Source organism: Rhinopithecus roxellana, chromosome 13 (assembly GCF_007565055.1).
Source record: "Rhinopithecus roxellana isolate Shanxi Qingling chromosome 13, ASM756505v1, whole genome shotgun sequence".
NCBI classification, from domain to species: Eukaryota; Metazoa; Chordata; class Mammalia; order Primates; family Cercopithecidae; genus Rhinopithecus; species Rhinopithecus roxellana.
In genome coordinates this window covers 11,516,629-11,537,951 of record NC_044561.1, presented here as the reverse complement: position 1 = coordinate 11,537,951, position 21,323 = coordinate 11,516,629, and the positions used below count along the sequence as shown (strand labels likewise).

At 48.7% G+C, this 21,323-nt stretch overlaps 1 pseudogene; it reads right to left on the bottom strand.

Annotated features, from left to right (window-relative positions):
• Positions 1 to 8,450: 8,450 nt before the first annotated feature.
• On the bottom strand, positions 8,451 to 15,488 carry LOC104664862 (annotated as a pseudogene).
• Between the last annotated feature and the right edge of the window lie 5,835 nt (positions 15,489 to 21,323).

Below are 21,323 nucleotides of genomic sequence, written 5' to 3'. Positions count from 1 at the left end.
TGGATTTTCAGGGTCTTCCATGGTTCTATGAATTTTAGCATTGTTCATTTATAGTTTTAAAATTAAGTTTGTAATACATGTCCAAAATTAGGCAGTACAGCGGGTTATTTTCCTACATGTATATCCTTGAGGAATGATGAGATCTGCATGTTTTGCATGTCTATTCCCATGTCTAGTTTTCATTTGTTTGTAGTGTGAACCTTCAGTGTTCTGCTCCTTTCTAGCTCTATTGAAAAACAGGCTACCATATTGTTACTTGTAGTCACCCTCCTGTGGAGTAGATCACCAGCATTGGTTCCTGCCCTGGAAGTGCAACTTGGTACCCATTACCATTGCCCGCCCATGCCCTCTCCTCCCCACAGCCTCTGATAACCACCACTGTACCTTCATTTCACTCAGATAATTCTTTTTTAGCTTCCATTTGGGTGAGATGATGCAGTGTTTGTCTTTCTCTGCATGGCTGATTCCATTGGACATAATGTCTTCCAGGTCCATCCGTGTTGCCGCAAATAATGTTATGTCATCGGTTTTTGTTCATGGGGCGCATTTCATTGTGTCTGTATGCCGATGCTACTTCATCTCTTCGTCAGTTGATGGATGGGTAGGTTGATTGCATATCTTGGCTATTGTGAGTAGTGCTTCATTCAACCTGGGAAGGCAGCTATGGCTTCCATATAGTAATTTCACTGTCCCTAAGTATTTTATATTTTTAGTAGAGACACAGTTTCACCATGCATGCACATACACACGGTTGGAATTGCTAGATGATGGTAGCTAGCTTTGTGATTGTTTGGGAAGCTCCGAGAGGTTTTGTAGTGCCTATGGTAACAGTGATTTCTCCCAACAGTGTATAAGAGTATCTGTGTATGCAGCTCCCCCTGGGGTATTTGTTTGAAATAATTGGTTTCTTTTTTTTGTTTGTTTGAATTAGAGTGAGTTTGTATCTGAGTGTGATTTTCATTTACAGTTTAGAGATGATTAGCAATGTTGAGAACCATCTCTCTTTTTTTTTTTACCTGTTAGTGAATTGCATATTGTCTCTTCAGTAATGTCTGTTCAGGTTTGTTGCCCAGTTTTGGCTGGGTTACTTCGTTTTGGGTGTTTTGTTTCTCAGTGGGGTGTTCGTTTCTTCCAAATGTCAGATAAGAACTGCTTTTAGATGCAGGATTTGTTGTAATGTAATGTCCTTTCTGTTTGAAGAATGTCTTCGGAGTGTTGGTTGGTGCGTTGTTTTCCTTACTGTGCAGAATTTCTTCAGGTTTTTTGTGTCTTTATTTCTTGATTATTATTTTAGTTAGTGGTAATTTTTTATTTTTATTTTTCCTTTTTTGGGGGGAGTTTGGCTCTGTTGCCCAGGCTGGAGTGGGGTGGCGCAATCTTGGCTCACTGCAACCTCCACCTTCCGGGTTCAAGCGATTCTTTGTCTCAGCTTCCTGAGTAGCTGGGACTACAGGTGTGCGCCACCACTCCTGGCTAATTTTTGTATTTTTAGTAGAGACACAGTTTCACCATGCTCCTGACCTCAAGTGATCTGCCCACCTTGGCCTCCCGAGGTGCTGGAATTACAGGTGTAAGCCACCGTCCCCAGTCAGCAGTGATTATTTTTGTAAGGTAAGGTCAATAACAAAAAACTAGAATTTTTGACTTCTATTATTGGAAGTGGTTTTTTTTTCTGTTTTTATGTTTTCCTATTGTTTTCTTTTACAACCTGCCAGCTTAGATTCAGGTTTTCCAAAACGTAAGCTCACTCTGTGTTTTCCTGTAGCAGTTTTACGCTTTTGGGTCTTGTGTTTAAGGTTTAATGTATTTTGAGTTTATATTTGTGTATTCTCCCAGTCTTTAGGATGCCTTTTTTTGTTTGTTTCATTGTTTTCCTTTCCCTGTAGAAGTTGTAAAGTATCCCTAATCTCGCATGGTTATAGTTTCATATGTTAGCAGTGATTTTTGTGTTCAACACCCCACTTCTACAAAACACACACAAACACGCACACACACAGCCAAGCCTTGCATTGTCTGTGGGTGTAGTTTCCCTACCTTTTTTTTTTTTTTTTGTATTTTTAGTAGAGACAGGGTTTCACCGTGTTAGCCAGGATGGTCTCGATCTCTTGTCCTCGTGATCTGCCCGCTTCCGCCTCCCAAAGTGCTGGGATTACAGGCATGAGCCACTGCGCCCAGCCCTTTTTTTTTTTTTTTGAGACGAAGTTGCGCTCTTGTCTCCCAGGCTGGAGTGCGATGGCACGATCTCGGCTCACTGCAACCTCTGCCTCCTGGGTTCAAGCGATTCTCCTGCCTCAGCCTCCCAAGTATCTGGGATTCCAGGTGGCTGCTACCATGCCTGGCTGATTTTTGTACTTTTAGTAGAGATGGGGTTTCACCATATTGGCCAGGCTGGTCTCAAACTCCTGACCTCAGGTGATCCGCCTGCCTCGGCCTCCCAAAGTACTGGGATTACAGGCCTGAGCCACCTCGCCCGGCCACTTTTTTTTTTAATTTTTTTAAATGTTATGAGGCTTTTTTACCTTTTGCAGCATGTGTGCATAGACACAGGTTTCCTAAAATATATGTCCACTCTATGTTTTCTTATAGGATCTTTACAGTTTCAAGATTGAGTTTAGGTCTTTAATTCATTTTGTGTTGATTTAGTGTATTGTGAAATGTAGGGGTCCTATTTCAGTGTTTTGCCTGTGGATAAAATCATTGATTGAACCAGACTCTCCCTTTCCCACTGTATCTGTTTGGGGTTTTGAAAAATGTGTTCCCTACATATAATGTTGGATTGAGTATCTGGCAATCTCATTCTGTCCCTTAGGTCCTCGTTCTGTGTTTGTGACAGTCATGGATTGTTTGGATAACTGCAGATGCTATTTTCACTTATTATTTTCTTTGCTTCTAACCTTGGATTTTTCTTTTCTTTTCTTTTCTTTTTTTTTTTTTTTTTTGAGACAGAGTCTCGCTCTGTAGCCTAGGCTGGAGTGCAGTGGTGCGATCTTGGCTCTCTGCAACCTGCGCCTCCCGGGTTCAAGCGATTCTCTTGCCTCAGCCTCCTAAGTAGCTGGGACTACAGGCACCTGCCACCACACCAGGCTAGTTTTTGTATTTTTAGAAAAGATGAGGTTTCACCATATTGGCCAGGGTGCTTGTGAACTCTTGACCTTGTGATCTCTGCCCATCTTGGCCTCCCAAAGTGCTGGGATTAGAGGCATGAGCCACAGTGCCCTAACCTTGGATTTTTCTTTTAATGCTTTCTACTCTCATTATTATAGTTTAAAGCGTACATAATCAAGTTAGTTACATCTGTTGATTGCATGACGCTGAGTCTTGGGGTGCCAGCAACCCCATAACATAGGCAGTGAGCAGAGAGTCCACAGGGTGGGTCTTCAGCACACGCTCCCCCTTCCTAGTTTTTTTTATTGGTCTAGTGGTCATTCCAGGTGTCTGTTGTTCTCTTCTTTATATTTAAGTCCATTCAAAGTTTAGCTCCCGCTTACAAGTGAGAACATGTGGCATTTGGTTTTCTATTTGGGCCTTAGTTCACTTATGACGATGGCCTGCAGTTTCCATCTTCTGGGCTCAGGTGATCTTCCCACCTCAGCCTCCAGATTAGATAGGACTACAGGTGCCCGCCACCACATCCAGCTAATTTTTTTATTATTGTAGAGATGGGATTTCATCATTTTGCCCAGGCTGGTCTCGAATTCTGGACTCAAGCCATCCACCTGCCTTGGCCTCCCAAAGTGCTAGAATTACAGGTGTGAGCCACTGTGCCGGCCTCTCATCCACTGTTGATGGTTAGGTTGATTCCATGTCTTTGACATTGTGAATAACACTGCCATGAACATACGAGTGCCTGTGTCTTTCAGATAGAAGGATTGATTTTCCTTTCGGTAGATGCACAGGAGTGGGCTTACTGGGTGAGATTGTAGTTCTGTTTTCAGCTCTTTGAGAAATCCCCGATCTACTTTCAATGGTGTCTGTACTAGTTTTTATCCCCCGCGAAAGTGTACCAGCGTTTCCTTTCCTCGACTGCCTCGCCAGCGTGTGTTCTTTCCCTGCGTGGTCCTCACCATTGTGACCTGCGTGGGATGGCATCTCATCATGCTTTTGATTGGCAGCTCTCTGGTAACGAGTGAGTTTGAGCATGTTTTCCTATTTGTTAGTTGCTTGTTGACTTTTGAGAAGTGTGTGTTCACATCCCTGGCCCGTTTATTAATGGGATATTCTTTTTCTGTTTATTCCTCTGGTTGACTTGTTGAAGGGCCTGCATATGAGACGTTGGTCAGATGCACAGTTTGGGAATGTGTTCTCCCATTCTGTACGCCGTCTGTTTACTCTGTAGGTAGTCTCTCTTGCTGTGCGGCAGCTCTTTCAGGTGTTAAGTCTGACTTGTCAATTTTTATTTTTGTTGCTGTTGCTTTTCAGGACTTAGCCATCTAAATGCTTTGCCAAAGCCTGTGTGGAAAAGGATATTTTACAAGTTTTCTTAGATTTTAATAGTTTGAGTTTTTACATTTAAATCTTTCATTCATCTTGAGTTCCTCTTTGTGTCTGGTGTGAGGTAGGGGCCCAGTGTTATTCTTTTGCACATGGCTAGCTGCCTATTTCAGCATCATTGATTGAATAGGGTGTCCTTCTCCTTTTGCTTACATGTGTGGATTCTATGTTAGATCAGATAGTTTTCAGTGTGTGGTTTTACTTCTTGGACCTCCCTTGTGTTCCACTGCTTTGTGTGGAAGCGGGTCCCTAGCTTTTCCCTGAAATTTGAAATCAGGGAGTAATGTATCTGACATAGCCTGGATGTCTCAGGATTGCTGAGGATGAAACTCAGGGTACTTCATGGTCCCACATAAATATTAGCAGTGCGTATTTCTATTTCTTTCAACACATGTGTTGTATAGTAAAGGAACAATACAATGAGAGAATAGAGTGGGGCGTTTTGGTCCATGCATACATTGTGGAATGATGAAATCAGGGTACTTAGTGTTTCTGATACCTTTTCCCATTGTTTATTCCTTTATGGTGAGAACCTTCAGTATTCTCCTGTCAAGCTGCTTTGAAAGTGATGTGCTGATACTGTTAACCCTGATCACCCTGCAGTGGAATAGAACAACAGAATTTTCCTCCTCTCGTTTATGTGTAACTTGTACCCTTTTACAATCCCTGCTCATTCCCCTCTTTTCCTCCAATCCTTGGAAACCAATATTGTGCTCACCAGGTCTTTGAGATAGAGTTTCTCAGATTCTGCCTGTGTGTGAGATGACTCAAGGTTTATTTCTCTCCCCCTCACTTATTTAATTTACCCTCATGTTCTCCAGGTGCAACCGTGTGGTTCCCCACGATATGATTTCATTGTGCTTTTCTGTGTGAAGAGTATCCCGGTGTGAACATGTGGAGCAGCTTCTTTCTCCCTTCGTCTGTGGATAAGCAGGTAGGTTGATGCTTACACTGGCTCTTGGGAACAGTGCTGGAATCCACATGGGTGGGTAGATCTATCTTTGGTGTCCTGATTTCAATGGCTTTGAGTGTGTTCCTATTAGTAGAATTGCTGGTTGAAGTGGTAGTTGGAGTCTTTTAAGGTTTGGAGGAACCTCCAAGTGGTTTCTGTAGCGTGTGTACTACTTTACTTTCTCACGAACTGTGGAGAAGAGTGTCTCTTTCTCTCTCTCTTGTAACACACACCAGCATTTGCCTTTCTTTCAATGTTCTTTTGTCTTTTTTTTTGTTACAAAAAATGAGATGGTGTCTAAGTGTGGTTTTGATATACATTTTGCTTGTGGTTAGTGATGTTTGCCAAGTTATTGTGAACTTGTTTCAATGTGACGTGTAAGACTGGGCAAAGTACCTGAAGACCTGAGATGGATGCACAGGTAAAAGATTCTGAATCAACATTACTGATCTTCATGAGAAGTCAATCAAAACCACACTCAGATGTCATCTCACTCTGGTGACAATGAATGTTACCAAAATGAGATAGCAGTTTCATTGCGATAGAGTATGTGTGTATAACCAGTGGGTGCAAGGGACATTTTGATCTATGTAAATGTAGCATCATAATGAAGTCGCAGTGTCTGGCACCTCTGTGAGCTCCAGCCTTATGATTTCTCTGTGGAGAGAATATTCACAACTGACCTTTGTAGCTGTTTTGAAAATTTTGGTTTTCTGTTCTTGCCTTTTGTTCATAATGGCCTACAGCTCTGTCCAGGTTTCTGGTAAGGGCATGGATTTGTTTTTTATGGCTGTGTAGTGTTCCGTAGTGTGTATGTACCACATTTCCTTTCTCTGATCCACTGCTGATGGGCACCAAGGCTGATTCCATGTCTTTACCATTGTGAGTAGTGCTGCCGTGAACATACAAGTGCATGCGTGTTTTGGATGGAAGGATTTTCCTTCGGGTGGATCCTCAGCTGTGGGGTTGCAGTGTTTGGTGGTAGTTCTCTGTTAGGTTCTTTAAAAAATGTCCACACTGCTCTCCAGGGGGTCTGAACTACTAGTTTGCATTTCCTCCAATAGTGGACCTGCATTTCTTTGCTCATCTGCCCCACCAGCCTCTGTTGTTGTGGACCGTGTGTCATAATTGCCATTCTGACCAGTGTGAGATGGTATCTCAGTATGTTTCTGATTTGCATTTCTCTGATGATCAGTGAGATCGAGCATGTTTTTATTCTCATTGGTTACTGGTACACCTTCTTTTAGTGTGTGTTCATCATGTCCCTTGCCCATTTATAAGTTGTTTTTTTTTCTGATTTTTTTTGTTTAAGCTCTTTACGGTAAATCCTGTATATTAGATGTTTTTCAGATGCGTAGTTGGGGAGTATGTTCCCTCATTCTATAGGCTGTGTGCTGACTCTGTGGTTGTTTCTTGTGCAGCAGCTCTTTTGAGTATTAGGTCCCACTGATCAGTAATTGCTTTTGTTGCCGTTGCTTTTGGGGACTCGACATATAAATGCTTTGCCAAAGCCTCTGTCAAGAAGGGTATTTGCTAGATTCTCGTGCAGGATTTTTTCTTTAAAAGAAAGAACTTTCTTTTAATCTGTAGGATGCCTTCTTTTATTATTATTATTATTATTATTATTATTATTATTGTTATTATACTTTATGTTCTAGGGTACATGTGCAGGTTTGTTACATATGTATACATGTGCCATGTTGATGTGCTGCACCCATTAACTCATCATTTACATTAGCTATATCTCCTAATGTTATCCCTCCCCGCTCCCCCGAACCCACCACAGGCCCCAGTGTGCGATGTTTCCCTTCCTGTGTCCAAGTGTTCTCATTGTTCAATTCCCACCTATGAGTGAGAACATGCGGTGTTTGGTTTTCTGTTCTTGCGTTAGTTTGCTGAGAATGATGGTTTCCACCTGCATCCTACAAAGGACATGAACTCATCAGGATGCCTTCTTTCATGGTTCGTTGTTTCTCTTTCCCATGCGGCAGCTCTAAAATGATGTCTAGTCCCATGTGTTTGTGTTCACATTTGCTAGCAGTGATTTTTGTGTCCCATCCAAAAAGAACAAAGAATAAGAAAGAAAAGGTATTGCCAAATCAATTGCATGGTCTAAGGGTTTGTTGCCATAGATAATTTTTGCTTTTGTTTTCTTTCTTTTTTGCAAACTGCATGCATAGACACAAGTTTTGCTGAAATACAAACTCCCACTTATAGGAGCTTTGCGGCTCCAGGACTGGATATAGGTATTTATTTTGTGTTGATTTGGGGGTATTACATGTTTCAGACCCTGAAACGTTGACTTCTTTGGCTTGTTTTTGTCTGATATACCACAATGGGGGTTGTGTTCAAATTAAGCTGTGGGACATCCTTTAGATACTGGGCTCAAACAGTTCTCTCCTTCCTTGATGTTCACTTAGGGGAGAGGTGTCAGACAGTCTGGGAAGATCCACAGTGGAAAAAGTTTATCTGTATTTTGTGGAGATGGATGGCCAGCTCCCTTCTGCCCAGGACTTCTGGAAAAGGCCAGCCCTACCACTTGCTTAAATACCTCCCATCTCCAGCCCTTCCTTAAATATTTAAGTGATTCATTAAGTATTTACAACTTTAAAAAGCAGAGTAACCCATTGGAACTTGAATTTAACTAGAATTTAAGTTTGAGAGTAGCTGGTCAGTAAAACAAGTGTGGTAGATTGGGTGACATACTATGGTTTTTAGGGGTTTTTTGTTTTGTTTTGTTTTTTGTTTTCCTTAAACAGAGTTAACAATAATTAATTTGAATAAAGAAGGAAAAGATTAAACAGGTTGGTGTGTGTAACGCGAACACTGTTCCATGACTTGTTCAGCCATAGCCTCAATTTGACATGCTAGACTATGAATCCTAAAGACTGGTATACGGTTACTGCACTGGAGTTACTGTTCTCATTCTAACACTATAGAACATTTTGAATAGTGTTTTAAAATTTTATTTTAATGAAAGGTAAAAAAAAAACCTCTTACTTATACACTAAAGAAAATAAAGATAAAATGGTCTCCCGCCTGCCTGGCAAAAGTCCCATGACTTAATCCTGGCCAGCAGGAGCAGCTGGTGTTGAAGAGCAGGGGCCAGATGCAGCTGAGCTGCCAGCCACCTAGATGTGGTTCCCTGGTGTCACGGTCTGGGTGAAGGATGGTGCAGAGCCGGTGTTCTGGCCAGCATCCCAGTGGGGCCCCAGCCACTGCAGGATGTTTCCGGCCTACTGGGATTCAGGCTCCAGCTGACAGGACAGCTTGTAGCTGCAGGACAGAGAGGTAGCTGTGAGGCCACCATGTGCCACACATCAGGTTCCCTCTCAGTGCCTGCCCAGCTGGAATCCTGGGTCCCCAGTGGTCCCCATGCAACACGGTTTGATGCTGGCCGTGGAGTCATGGCCATAGGCTCTCTGCATCTCACCACAGGAGAGCCTCCTCTAGGCCAGGTTGGGTGGCTCACACTTGTACTGTCAGTACTTTGGGAGGCTGAGATGGGTGGATTGCTTGAGGCCAGGAGTTTGAGACCAGCCTGGACATCATCATGAAACCCCACCTGTGCCAGAACAACAACAGCAGAACAACAGGACACGGTGGTGGACAGCAGTAGTCCCAGCTGCTTGGGAGGCTGAGGAAGGGCTTGAGCCCAGGAGGCAGACATTGCAGTGAACAGAGATGGTGACACTGCAGTGCAGCCTGGGCGACAGAGCCAGACCATGTTAAAAAAAAAAATGGAGAGCCTTCTCCCACCCTCTGCCCATCTGCCAGGCCCTCACCTCTCCTTGTCACTGAGCTGCTCCATTCTTGAGAAACAAGTGACAAATTTCTCCAGAGGCCGAAGTTTGTAATTCATGGCAGCCACTTGGAGCAGCTGCATTTCCTGCAGAACTTGGACCTCCTAGAGACAGAGGACAGGATGCTGACAGGGCCTGGGTGGAAGATGCTGAGGGGCCCTTTTACAGGCAGGGAGAAGGGACTGGTCCCTGGGACAGTTTTCTGAAGGGGCCCCATGAAGGCCCCAGCCTGTTCTCAGAGTTGGATGTAAACAGCCCCTCCTGCAGGAATTGGTCTTTGATTCCAGTGCCTTTCCGACTTTTTCTACTGGGATAGGTCTCCTCCTCCTGTGTGCGTCAAACCCTCGCAGTAAACCTAAGATGTAGAGGATGGAGCCAGGGAGTGTTCTGCCCAGGGTGGACTGTGACGTCCACGTCCCCACCCTCATCCAGCGTGAGTGCCCCAGCTGCTCACCTTCCTCCTTTTGTTGGTGTTGCCCTGATAGGCAGACAGAGTCCATCAGAAAGGTCCCTGGCCCACAACAGCCCCACCCCATCCCTTCCCATGCTGCACTACTGCCAGGGCCACCAGGGTCAGGGCATGTGCACATGACAGAACTTGAACCTGCCTCAGGCTCCGGGCTCTAGGGCAGGGGGCATGGGAGCTGAGGCTCGGGACCTTCTGCCCCAACCCTCTCTGATGACAGACAGAGAAACTGAGGTCTCTCATAGAAAGAAAGTGCTCGGTTACCCTGGAATTGCCTGCCCTTGGAAAGGCTCAATTTCACCCTCCTATTATGGGACTACCCTAGGGAGAAGCTGAGTCCAGTTCAGCCCACACCTCAGCAGTGTTGCAGTCAGGCAGCTCTGAAACTTCACCACTCAGGGATAGGGACTGGTGGGTGCCATGGAGCCTCTATCAGTCAGAGGTGATGAGATGGGCCTGACACCACCACCCACAGGAGCAGCTGTGAGGCTCTCAGGAGAGGAGGTTTTCCAAGGGCTGAGATCTAAGGGCTCCGTCCAGGCCCCTCTCCTCCCAAGCCTCAGGATCCTGATTCCCAACCAGCCTGCCCCAGGCTCACTCACATCCAGATCATCCGGGATGGCCGAATCCAACCTGTGTAACTCAGTCAGAAAATCCCCCAGGAAGGGGACCACGCCCTGTGCCATGGAGAGGTGGGGAGATGGGAGGGGTAGTGGTGATGAGTATTGACCCTCAGGTGCCTGCCCACGGCCCTGTCCCATGAAATCCCATCAGCCCCTGTGTCACAGAACCCCCGTCCCCAGGTCTCCCAGTTGTAGCCGCCAAAGACCCTCAGCTGCCTTTCCCAATTCTCTGCCTCCTCTATACCAGCTGACCTCCAAGTCTAGCAATCACTCCTAATTACCTCTATGCTGGGATTTTTACAAGTCACAAGGGCCTGTGGTCCCAGCCTTACCCTTCCCCACATCCACTCTGAGTCCTGCTTTCCCAGACCCTTGCTCTGGTCTCTCCAATGGAGGTTTTCCAGGCCCAGTGGCCATAGGAGGGCAGGGCTTGGGAGGAAGCCCCCGCTGTCTTGATATGGAGGTCTCCAGCTGGTGGGGAAAAGAGCCCTGTCCTCTGATCCCCTGCGGTCCCTCCATGCCACAGTCTCACTCACCTTCTTCTGCCTCCGCAGCCTCATCTGGGCTCTCTGGGGGTTCCTCTCCTGGGTGGCCACCTTAAAGCTCCCCGCCTGCCAGGTGTCAGGGACAGGGACAGTCAGGCTCTCCTCCCTTCCCCCAGTTACACCCCAGCCACCCCACACTTGGATCCCCAGGGACTGGCGTGAGTCACCTGGCACAGTGCTCATACCACCGGCCAGCTCCACACTCCCTGTGTGTGTCACCCGCTCATGCAGCCGGGCCTCCCTGAGACTGTTTCCTCTTCTGTAAAGAGCCATGGAAACCACAGCTACCTCACAGGGCCTCCTGTGTACTGTTTGCTGTAGCTGTTGCCATTGTTCTCCCCCTCATCCCTCTGAGGAAGAACCAGGCACGAGCACCCTCCAATTGCTTTCTTTTCTTGAACCTCGTTTCCATCCTGTGAGGGCTGCGCTACAGGCTTAGCATCCCTTCATTTTCCAGAAGAGCAAACAGAGGCCCAGAGCCAGGCAGTGACTCCCCAGGGCCCCAAAAGAGAGGGCTCCTCCTCCCCATCCTGGAGGCTGTGTCTCGGCTGCTTTCACTCCATATCCCAGCACCACCACCCATCAGGGTCCTGTTATCTGGAGTCTCTGAGTGTCTTGGTCTCCAACCAGGCACAGTTGTGATGGGAAAGGGACAGGGCATTTTAGGAGACCTGGTTAGGTGGCACGTGCCTATCCAAGCCCCACTGGAGTCTGTGCCACACAAACTGAGTTTGAGCCATGCCAAAGGTTTTGCCTTGCCAGTGATCCCCCAGGGGAGTTCCGTGTACAGAACTCTCTCTTCCTCCACTCAGGAAGTGGCCTCCTGAGGCCCTGTCTCTGACTGACATGGCAGGGTTTTCCAGAATCTGGGTGAGGAGACATGTTACCTTCTCATTTGCATGGAAGATTCTGAGATCTGGTCAGGGAGTATCGCCGAGGTATGCATGAATTCTCCAGGAATTCATGAATCCCCCAGATACTTGCCATGAGCATGTGTCACTGCTCACTGGTGAGAATCCTGTGACATGACCCATTTTTGGGTATCAGCAAAGGTCAGAGCGGGGAGTCCCAACGAACACGTATGTCTGTCCCAAGCATGCCCATTGATACCCGTAACTGGGTGGTCCACTGGACTCCCTGGCACATAAGCTTCCCCTGATGTCATTCCCCCTACCCCAGTGTGGGCTGCGGTCCCTGCCCATGGAGGTGCGCTGCAAACAGTAGCAGCAGCAGAGGCCTGGCTTCCTGAGGAATTGCTGGCCAGTTTGAAGAAGGAAGAAAGTCCCACCTATCATGGCCACCCCCAAGCCTGGAGGAAGCTCCATGCCAGCAGCATGGACGAGTACAGGAGCCAGAGCCCTGCTAATGCTGTAGCTTATCACCCCCGCTCCGCAGCCCAGCAGCCATTGCCACATCCCATTTCCAGGGCCTCCTGCCCCCGTGCCCTCATGTGCCCATGGACCCACACACCTCTCTTCCTATTGGCCCAAGGTAGGCATGGAGGGAATTTTTCAAGTCCACTTTTAGTAGGTAAGTCAAAACAAAATAACCACTCCACACCGGGTCCAATGCCCTTCCAAACTCTCTTTCCTCTGACCCTTAAACACTTGTCCCACATCTCCCAGACTCCACTGTACCTTGATCAGCAGGTCCCTCTTCACGGCAGTGTCTTTTTTGCAGAGTTCTTTTAGATATTTTGTGCTTTTGCTGTGGACAGAGAAAAGAAAGATGGGTAAATTTGGGAATCTCCGGGGGGCATTTGTGAGTTCCAATCCAATCCCTTTTGTTTCAAAATCCAGAGAATCCCAACTTCCTAGGTGAGAGTTTTCAGTGGGATCGTCTGATGACAAGGGCTCCAGAGGACCAGGGTGGGACTATCATGCTCCTCCCCTGGCCCATCTCCACTTCACATGAGCCCCTGCGTGTTCACAGTTAGCTTCCAGCTGGACACAGTTCCACTGCTGGGTGCAAACACCTGAAAGTCTCCAGTTGGCTCCAGTTTGTTCCTGATGGTTAAAAAAGCTTAGTCCTGAGTTGGAAATCCTTGCCTAGAAATCTAGGGCAGCTTAGTGACCACACGCACCATCCCATCCCTGCCTTATGTCCCTATTCTCCAAGAACCTTTCGGAGTCGTTGAGGGCACATGGGGAGACCTATGGGTCCCTAGGTCAACACTGGTTCTCCTGTGGAGGGAACCCTCCTCACCTGGACACTGCTGCCCATGTCTTGTGTAGCCGGTATATTGGGTTGCTGCACAGAGCAGAGACGATGGCATGCACCGTGGAGAAATTGTTGAGGCTTAGGCACTCCTGGAGAGGGAAGAGTGAGCTGTGAGGTCCAGAGTTGGAGCTCGGCCCACTTCAGCCTCAGCCCTCTCTGCTGAGATCTCCCCTCCTGGATGAAGAAGAGACCCAGGGAGCTTCAGGAGGGCATGCCTGGGGCCAAGTGAATGTCAGTCATCTAGGAGGATTTTAGTTCAACCTAAAGAAGAGCGCAGGTCAGAATTGAGCAGCCACCACTGGGCCATGGGAGTCAAGGTCAGTGAACTTCTGGCAAAAAGGGCCTAGGGGATGTACAGGGCTCAGGCCAGAGATACAGATGCCAATCCTGAAAGCCAATGGAGGAGAAGAGGCAGTTCTCCATTTTTAAAGAGGGAATCCTCAGGCCCAAACATGGCTTACCCTGGCCACCTTGATCCAGTGCTCCACCACCCTGGCCCTGTCCTGGACCCTCATACTGTGGTTCCCGAGGCAGGAGGTAGTGACGCAGTTGGTGAGCCTGTTGAAGTGTGCAATGGTGGTACAAACTGTGGGTGCCACGTGCTCATTCCCCTTCTTAGCTCGTTGGCCCCAGATGGAGCCCAAGCATTCGTAGAGCTCCACCTTCTTGAATAGATCCTTTGAGGGAGGAAGAGAGTGTCACAGACACAGCACACCCCAGCTCAGGGTCACCCACAGTCCCAGGCAGGGACTGAGCTCACAGTTATCCATGGTCTCTGGCAGGAACCGAGCTGGAGCTCAGAAAGCTTTAAAATGGGCTCCAGACATGTGGGAGTCCCTGGGTTTGATTTTTTGCCCACTAAGGCGCCTGAATGCATCATGGCCCAGAACCTAACGAGAGTGGGGAGAGTGACATTTTCTCCCAGGCCATCCACACTCCAAGAACTAGAAGGTGGCTCAGGCCTGTCCGTCCTGAGACCTTGTATTCCTCCCATCCCAATCAGCCCTCTACTCCTTCTCTCCATACCGGTGCACTTTCCTTGTGGCAGCTGCAACCTGGGGCTCTGTTTGGGTGTCTGCCATAGAATCTAGTATGCATCAGGCACCTAATAAGCGCTGAGGGTCGTGAGGCTCCTGAGCAGCTGGGTGAGTGACCCATGGCCCTGCCTGCCCCTCAGTGAGCACCTGCCCTGTCCTGCTTTCTGTCCATCCCGTCATTCAGTCTGCACAGTCAATCTGTGCAGCTGGCATGGGCAGTGTCCCATCTCTGCTGTCCCCATGCAGACAGGGAAGGCTTGTGGATGAGGAAACTCATTCAGATCCCATGTTTGGTAAGAAGTGGGGCTGAAATTGGACCCAGGCCATTGGCCGCTCCTCAGGGAGAGGCTGGTCTGAGACAGCTGGTGCCAGAGGCACAGCCTGCAAAGCCCAGCTGCTCACCGCATCCGTGAGGGTCAGCTGCGCTGCCAGCAGCCTGAGATGGAAGGTCGTGATGTCAGGCATCTCCTCATGGGGTTGGTTCTTTACAGTCCCGGGACAGGGACAGGGGGACTCTGGGGCTGACTGTGGCTTCAGCAGTGTCACTGGAGGGGGCGCTTCCCCTGGTGCTGGTCCTGGTGCTGAATGTAGATATCCTGGTATATCCAGGGTTGCACGTGACTCTGGCTCCAGACCAGGCCCCAGGTCCGCCAGCAGTGGTGGTGCTGGCTCCAGGGCCAGCATTGTTAATGGGTGTTGCCCAGGAGGTGGAGCAGGATCTGGAAAAGGAGAAAAGGTCACCACACCAGTCACTTTTCACTGGGCTTTCCAAGCACAGAAATGACCGGATGGAATGTAAGGGAGTTGTAGCCCCAAAACACCACCCCCAGAAAGTCTTCCAGGCTACAAGCCACCTCACCATCTGGCTTGACCTCATTGGGCTGTGGAAGCACCAACTGGCCTAGGACAAGTTCCTGATGGTCCTCCATGCCCAGTCCAGGCCAGGCGAAGTTCCTGAAGGCCAGCTTTATCCGGAAAGAGGACAGTTGCGGGGGCTGATAGCAAACTGTTTTCAAGGGGCCAGGTGAACAAAAAGAAGGTGATGGTGCTGGTGATGGAGTGAACAGCTGATTCAGAGGCCTGGCCTTCTCCCACACAACCCTCCAGGGCACCCTTGTGTGGTTCTGGGTCCCTGGCCTGTTGCTGCCTGTGTAGAGGACAGCCCCACCATATCCCAAGCCATCAATGCTGTCCTGGAAGGGGCAGACCTGGCCGTGCAGCAGGGCTGTACAGACCCTTGTGCTCCCTGGCGTCCCACTGACATTCTCTTCCCAATGCCCTGGAGCACAGCGCTATGCACCTGGGCACTCAAGACTGCAGCTCCAGGCTGATTCGTGAGCAGGTTGCTCATCAAAGCTCCAGCTCTGGTTCCCCTGGTCCTGGGGTTAGGAGGGTAGGGGCAGATGTTGGGTGTAGGAGGACAGGGAGAATTGGGAAGCCACGGTGCTGGGGATGGGTCTCTCAGTGGCCAGCTGTGAACGTAGTCTCTCCTCTGCTTTGCAGGGAACCTGAGTCTCCATTTATAGAATTCACTGTATACCTCTTGCAGGGGAAGTCCCCAGATGTCAGCCTTCTCATGGGAATTAGAAGTATGAGCCCCAGGGCTCCTTTAGTGTCTCCCCAGCCAGAGTCCACATCTTTTCCCCCATGTTTTGTGGGTGAAAAGGCCCTTCAGAACCCTAAATCCATGGAGTTTATACTTGTTGCTGGGCTCCATCATTCTAGTCAGAACCTGGGAGGATGCCACCGTATGTGGAGGAGGCCATGAGGGTTTCCCCTCTAACATTCTGTAGATATGACCTGTTTATTCTGTCTCCTGTGAGCACCCTCTCTGAGTAGAATCGAGTCCCAGGGATTGTCATCTGCTTTGTTTATGAAATTATGCCAAGTCACAAGAAGAACGATGCACAAATGAGGTGTTTTGTATGTATGTGTTGAATGAGTGAACCCCAACCATTGGAGAACCCCAGTGAGCCTCTCCAGATGTCTGAGTGGGCCTGTGCTTGCTTTTTCAGCACCCAGGGACCCTGTTCTGTCTGTGTCAAAAAGAGAGATCAGCCAGAAAGAATCTCAGACATCCTTTACCAATGCCATCGTAGACTTGCTTTCTATGTGCTTTTCCAAACAGCGAGAGATATGGGCCATTGAGGCAGAATGCTGAGAACTGCTTCAGTGAGGAGGAAGAGAAAGGTAATCACAGCACCCCCAGCAGATATCCAGAGTTTTAGGTTCTAGGGACCCAATTTTTTTTTTTTTTTTTTTTTTTTCTGTGTCTTAGATCATTCAGTGTTGGCCGGGCACGGTGGCTCAAGCCTGTAATCCCAGCACTTTGGGAGGCTGAGACGGGTGGATCACGAGGTCAGGAGATCGAGACCATCCTGGCTAACACGGTGAAACCCCGTCTCTACTAAAAAATACAAAAAACTAGCCGGGCGCGGTGACGGGCGCCTGTAGTCCCAGCAAATCGGGAGGCTGAGGCAGGAGAATGGCTTAAACCCAGGAGGCGGAGCTTGCAGTGAGCTGAGATCCTGGCCACAGCACTCCAGCCTGGGCGGCAGAGCGAGATTCCGTCTCAAAAAAAAAAAAAAAAAAAAAAGATCATTCAGTGCCTACAAGAACCCTGTCAGGTTCATCTTCTCACTACTTTGTGTTCCAGAGGAGCTAACCGAGGCTCTCAGAGCTGCATCTTCAAGACACAGCCAGTAGGGGACAGAGGCATCTCTGTGCCTTGGAGGGGATGGACACTCACCTTCTAACCAGTAATTCCAAAAAGTGTGGCATGGTGATAAAGTCCCAGGAGTGGCCCAGGCAGGTGGCGTAAGAGGAGATGGGTTTAGTTAGCAAGGCTGGAACCAGGGACTCCAACAGCCTCTCCCCTGTGCCGGGCTGGCAAGTTGGCATCCTGCAGATCTCATTTTCATACTAGGGGGACAAGGAGGGACATGGGAGTCAGTGGTAACACCATGAGCCACCAGAGGATTGGTATCTGGAGCTCACACCAAGCAGCAGCAACCCTTCAGGGACTTGTGTATGTGGAGAACCTGAGTGCCCATGGTGAAAAGGGTTCTAGGCTTTCAAAGTAAAATTGCATGTGAGGGTGGAGAATGATAAAATGATTCATGCTTTCTTTTTTTTTTTTTTTTTTTTTTTTTGAGACGGAGTCTCGCTCTGTCGCCCAGGCTGGAGTGCAGTGGCCGGATCTCAGCTCACTGCAAGCTCCGCCTCCCAGGTTCACGCCATTCTCCTGCCTCAGCCTCCCAAGTAGCTGGGACTACAGGCGCCCGCCATCTCGCCCGGCTAATTTTTTGTATTTTTTAGTAGAGACGGGGTTTCACCGTGTTAGCCAGGATGGTCTCGATCTCCTGACCTCGTGATCCGCCCGTCTCGGCCTCCCAAAGTGCTGGGATTACAGGCTTGAGCCACCGCGCCCGGCCTGATTCATGCTTTCAAGGCATTGTCACGGTGTTTGTCAGCTCTGGGGCAACAGCACCGTGTGTATCAACAGCCTACATGAAGAGTATCATTCCTGCAATCCTCAAGACCTGGGGATGCCTTTTCCTCTCCTCATTTCAGTGACAAGGTACAGTACAAGATGCTCTAGAAGAACCTTTTGACTTAAAGGGATATGATTGTTTTTGTTCCTTTAACATGATCCTGATTCTGGAGAAACAGCTAAGGCCATCCCATCCCTGGGCAAGGGGAAAATGCTGAAAAACTCCAGGGTGGGAGGAAGCGCATCCCAAGGCTCAGGATCTGCCAGGCAACTGGGGGAAGAGAAAAACGCAGGCAGGTATTGAAGCTGAGAAAGGTTATGCAAATGTATGTTTGAAACTGGGAATGAAACGGTGATTTTCTCTGCCACACAGCAGATTGGCAAAAAGTTAAAAGCATGTTAGTAAGCAGGGGAGGCTGTGTTCAGAGAAGCAGTTACCTTCAGAGGCTACTGGTGACCCTGTGAGCAGCTGGAGTCCTTTTGGAAAGTCAACTGGCTCGAGCTGTTGAAATTTGATGTCTGCACATCCTTTCACCCAGATATCCCTTTCCTGGGTGTCTGTCTTCGCAGGGGATTTGTATATTTTATGGGTTGAATTGTGTCCCCTCCCCCAAATGTAGCTGTTCCTATTCTCAACCCAAGAGACTGAGAATGTGACTGTGTCTGGACACGGAGTTCTCCAAGAGGTAATTCAGGTGAAGTGAGTTCATTAGGGTGGCCCCTAATTTAATATGCCTGGAGTTCTTACAAGGAGAGGTGGTCAATGCACAGAGAAGTTCAAGAGAAGGCTCTATGCTGACCAAGATAGAAGTCAGCGACCTCCAAGGCAAGGAGAGAGGCCCAGAGAAACCACCCCAGGCTGACAGGTTGACATTGGACTTCCAGTCCCCAGAATTGTTGGGAACCAGATTTCTGTGGTTAAGCCCTTCAGTCAGCGTGGCATGTTATGGCAGCCCTGGCAAACTGCTCCAGCCTATTAGGACACACATAGGATTATGCTCCCTGCAGAACGGCTGCCTAGAATGGGAATTTTATCATGATAGGCTCCACCAGCACTGAGAGGCTGACCCGCTGTGGAGCATGGCCTCCCTTAAGGAATATTACAGTGAGATGCGAGGGTACAGCTCCTGCCTGATGGGCCTCCAGGGATGAGTTCTGTGAGATGACACTTTAAAGACAAATGCATAGAGTAGCTTCACCTTCTGTTGCTGTAGTCAACGCCCCCCCCTTGTTTGTGTAAAAGTTTTGTATTTTAAATCCTGCAGTAGGTCTGGCAGGGCAGCAGAGCTGCCTGTTGTCTGAGATACACTTAGGGTGAGGAGTTAAAATGATAACAGTATGAGTATGTTGCTGGTATTACCATTGTACTCAATTTTTGTGGCAACATGCTGAGATACTCCTGGCATAGCATAAAGTGAAAACAGAAGGATTTTCTCTGATCTTCCTCTGATAGGTGAGAGGGACTTTGCCTGTAACCAAGTTGTCACTAGGGACTAATAGCAGCTAGATTGCTTTGGGAGAGGACAGTGGGTCACTAAAGTGGAAAATCCCTAGGACAGAGCTTAGGGAGTTCCCATGTTCGTGTTTGAGTCTTCGGCCCACCCTGGTTTTCTGGAGTCCCTGTCTGTGGAGACCCTTCTGTGCCCCGTCTCACCCCAGACCAGCACTGGCTGTTGTTGGTGGCATGGTGCACCTGTCCTTTAAAGAAATTGGAGAAATGGAATCCATCCAGCAGCTCCTGCTTGATCCTCTGTGTGGAGCTCTGCAAAGAGAGTGCCCGAGAGCCGAGCGAAGAGGTGTCAGTGGCCTGCCTGGCTGACCCCACAATGGGACACCCCCATTAGAACTCCTCCTTGGCCCCCGTGTTCCCCAACAAGATTTGGCACATAGGAGCATCTGCATAGACCTCCAGCCAGAGAAGCTTGAGGTCTCCCGCAGATGAAGCTTGAGGTCTTGGGATTCAGATCTGAGCAGACAAACTGTGTCCTCTACACTCACCTTCCCATCCTGCCAGGCATGGTCTGGGCTGTGAACCTGACATACCTACCAGGCTCCAAACACCTGACAATCGAACTGCTCCTGTCCAGGGAGGGCCCCTCATCTCCTGTTTCCCCCAAACATATGGGGAGGGGCTCGGCGCTGCCCTGGACGGGCCTTCCCTGGGTTCTGTGTTACCTGTGGGTGCCTTCTGGCAAAGGGCCAGAGGCATCGAGGGTGAGGGTTGAACCAATGTCTATATTCTCGAGAAAGACTCATTTTGGCCTCCCCTGCGACGAGGAGGTCGGCAGCATGTCGGGACACAGCAGGAGAACATGTTGTTCTCCCCAGCGTCTCCTACCAAGTGAGCTGGAAATGGGGCTGTCTCTAGAATATGGGTGCCTAGTTAGCAGAATTCTAAGTTCTGTTGGGGATCTGTCAGCAAGGAAGTGAGGTCACATCTTGTAGGTTCCATCCTGTAAGCGCCTCCTTTCCTTAAGACCTACTGAAAGACCCCTCTGGGTTTCTGATCACTCACCCTCCCCCGTCAACTCCTTAACCTGTTCACCATTATGCAAGAGTGTGTCCCTTCAGCACCCTGGAAAGAGAGCACCAGGATATAACCACAGTCTAAGGTTTGAGGACCCAGTGCTGGGTCAAACAGCCTTTATCTTAGCAGTTGTGAGACCCTAGAGAACTCCTTTGGTGTTTTGGGGCCTCCCCAGCTTGCACAATGGGGGTTATGCTAGCATCTCCTTCCTAGGGAACTCATGAGCTGTGTTTGAGATAAATCTTAAAAAAAACTCATGGTGTGGTGTTCCCTGTAGATATTGTACACACTTAGAGATGGAATAACTACAAGAAGGGGTGAGAGGTAGCATGGAATACAACTCCAGTGGGCCTGGGGTCCACAGTGTGAACTCAGGAAAAGGCACTTTTGCTCTGGGCCTCATCTTAATGCTGCAACAGTAGATGTTGAGATTAAATGAAATTCAGACATCCTCCTCTGACATTGCACCTCCCAGTGCCTTCCCATTTCATTTAGAACCAGACCCTGTGCCTCATCTCAGCCTGGTGGGGCAGTGTCCACAAGACAGCACTGAGGGGTTAGTGACTCCCTTCTGAATGATTGAATATGACACAGATGATGGAATAGCACTTATGAGCTAATTCAGGCTGTTACAGCAAAGAGCTGTAGCCCGGGGAGCTCATCAAGAAGAGAATTGTATTTCTCCCAGTTCTGGAGGCTGAAAGTTGGGTATCAGGGTATAGCATGGTCGGGCCTTGGTGAGGACAATCCCGCCCCATTCACTGAGCTTTTACAGGTACTGTCCTTTCCTTGGAGGCCGGTCAATTTTAGGAGCCTGGGTAGACCTCCATTCAAAGCCCTGCTCCCACTTGTAGCTTGGTGACCGTGAGGAAGTCATAGAACATCCCTGTGCCAGTTTTCTCCTCTGAGAAATGGTGTTAGTGAGAGTTGCTTTCTTTTTTAATCATAGAATATAAAGCATTCAAAGAAGTTAACACGGTGCTATTGGGCGGAAAGTGAGAGCCGAGCAAACCAGAGAGATCAGCTTGCCCACATCAGTGGCGAGGACTGCGGAGAGTGGGTGAGGCTGGGGCAGGAAGCAGGCCAGCCTGCCAGAGCGCAGGAACAGGTGAAGGGCAAGAGTGAGCTCCTCACCCTGAACTCTCAGGGGACACAGGCATGCAGGG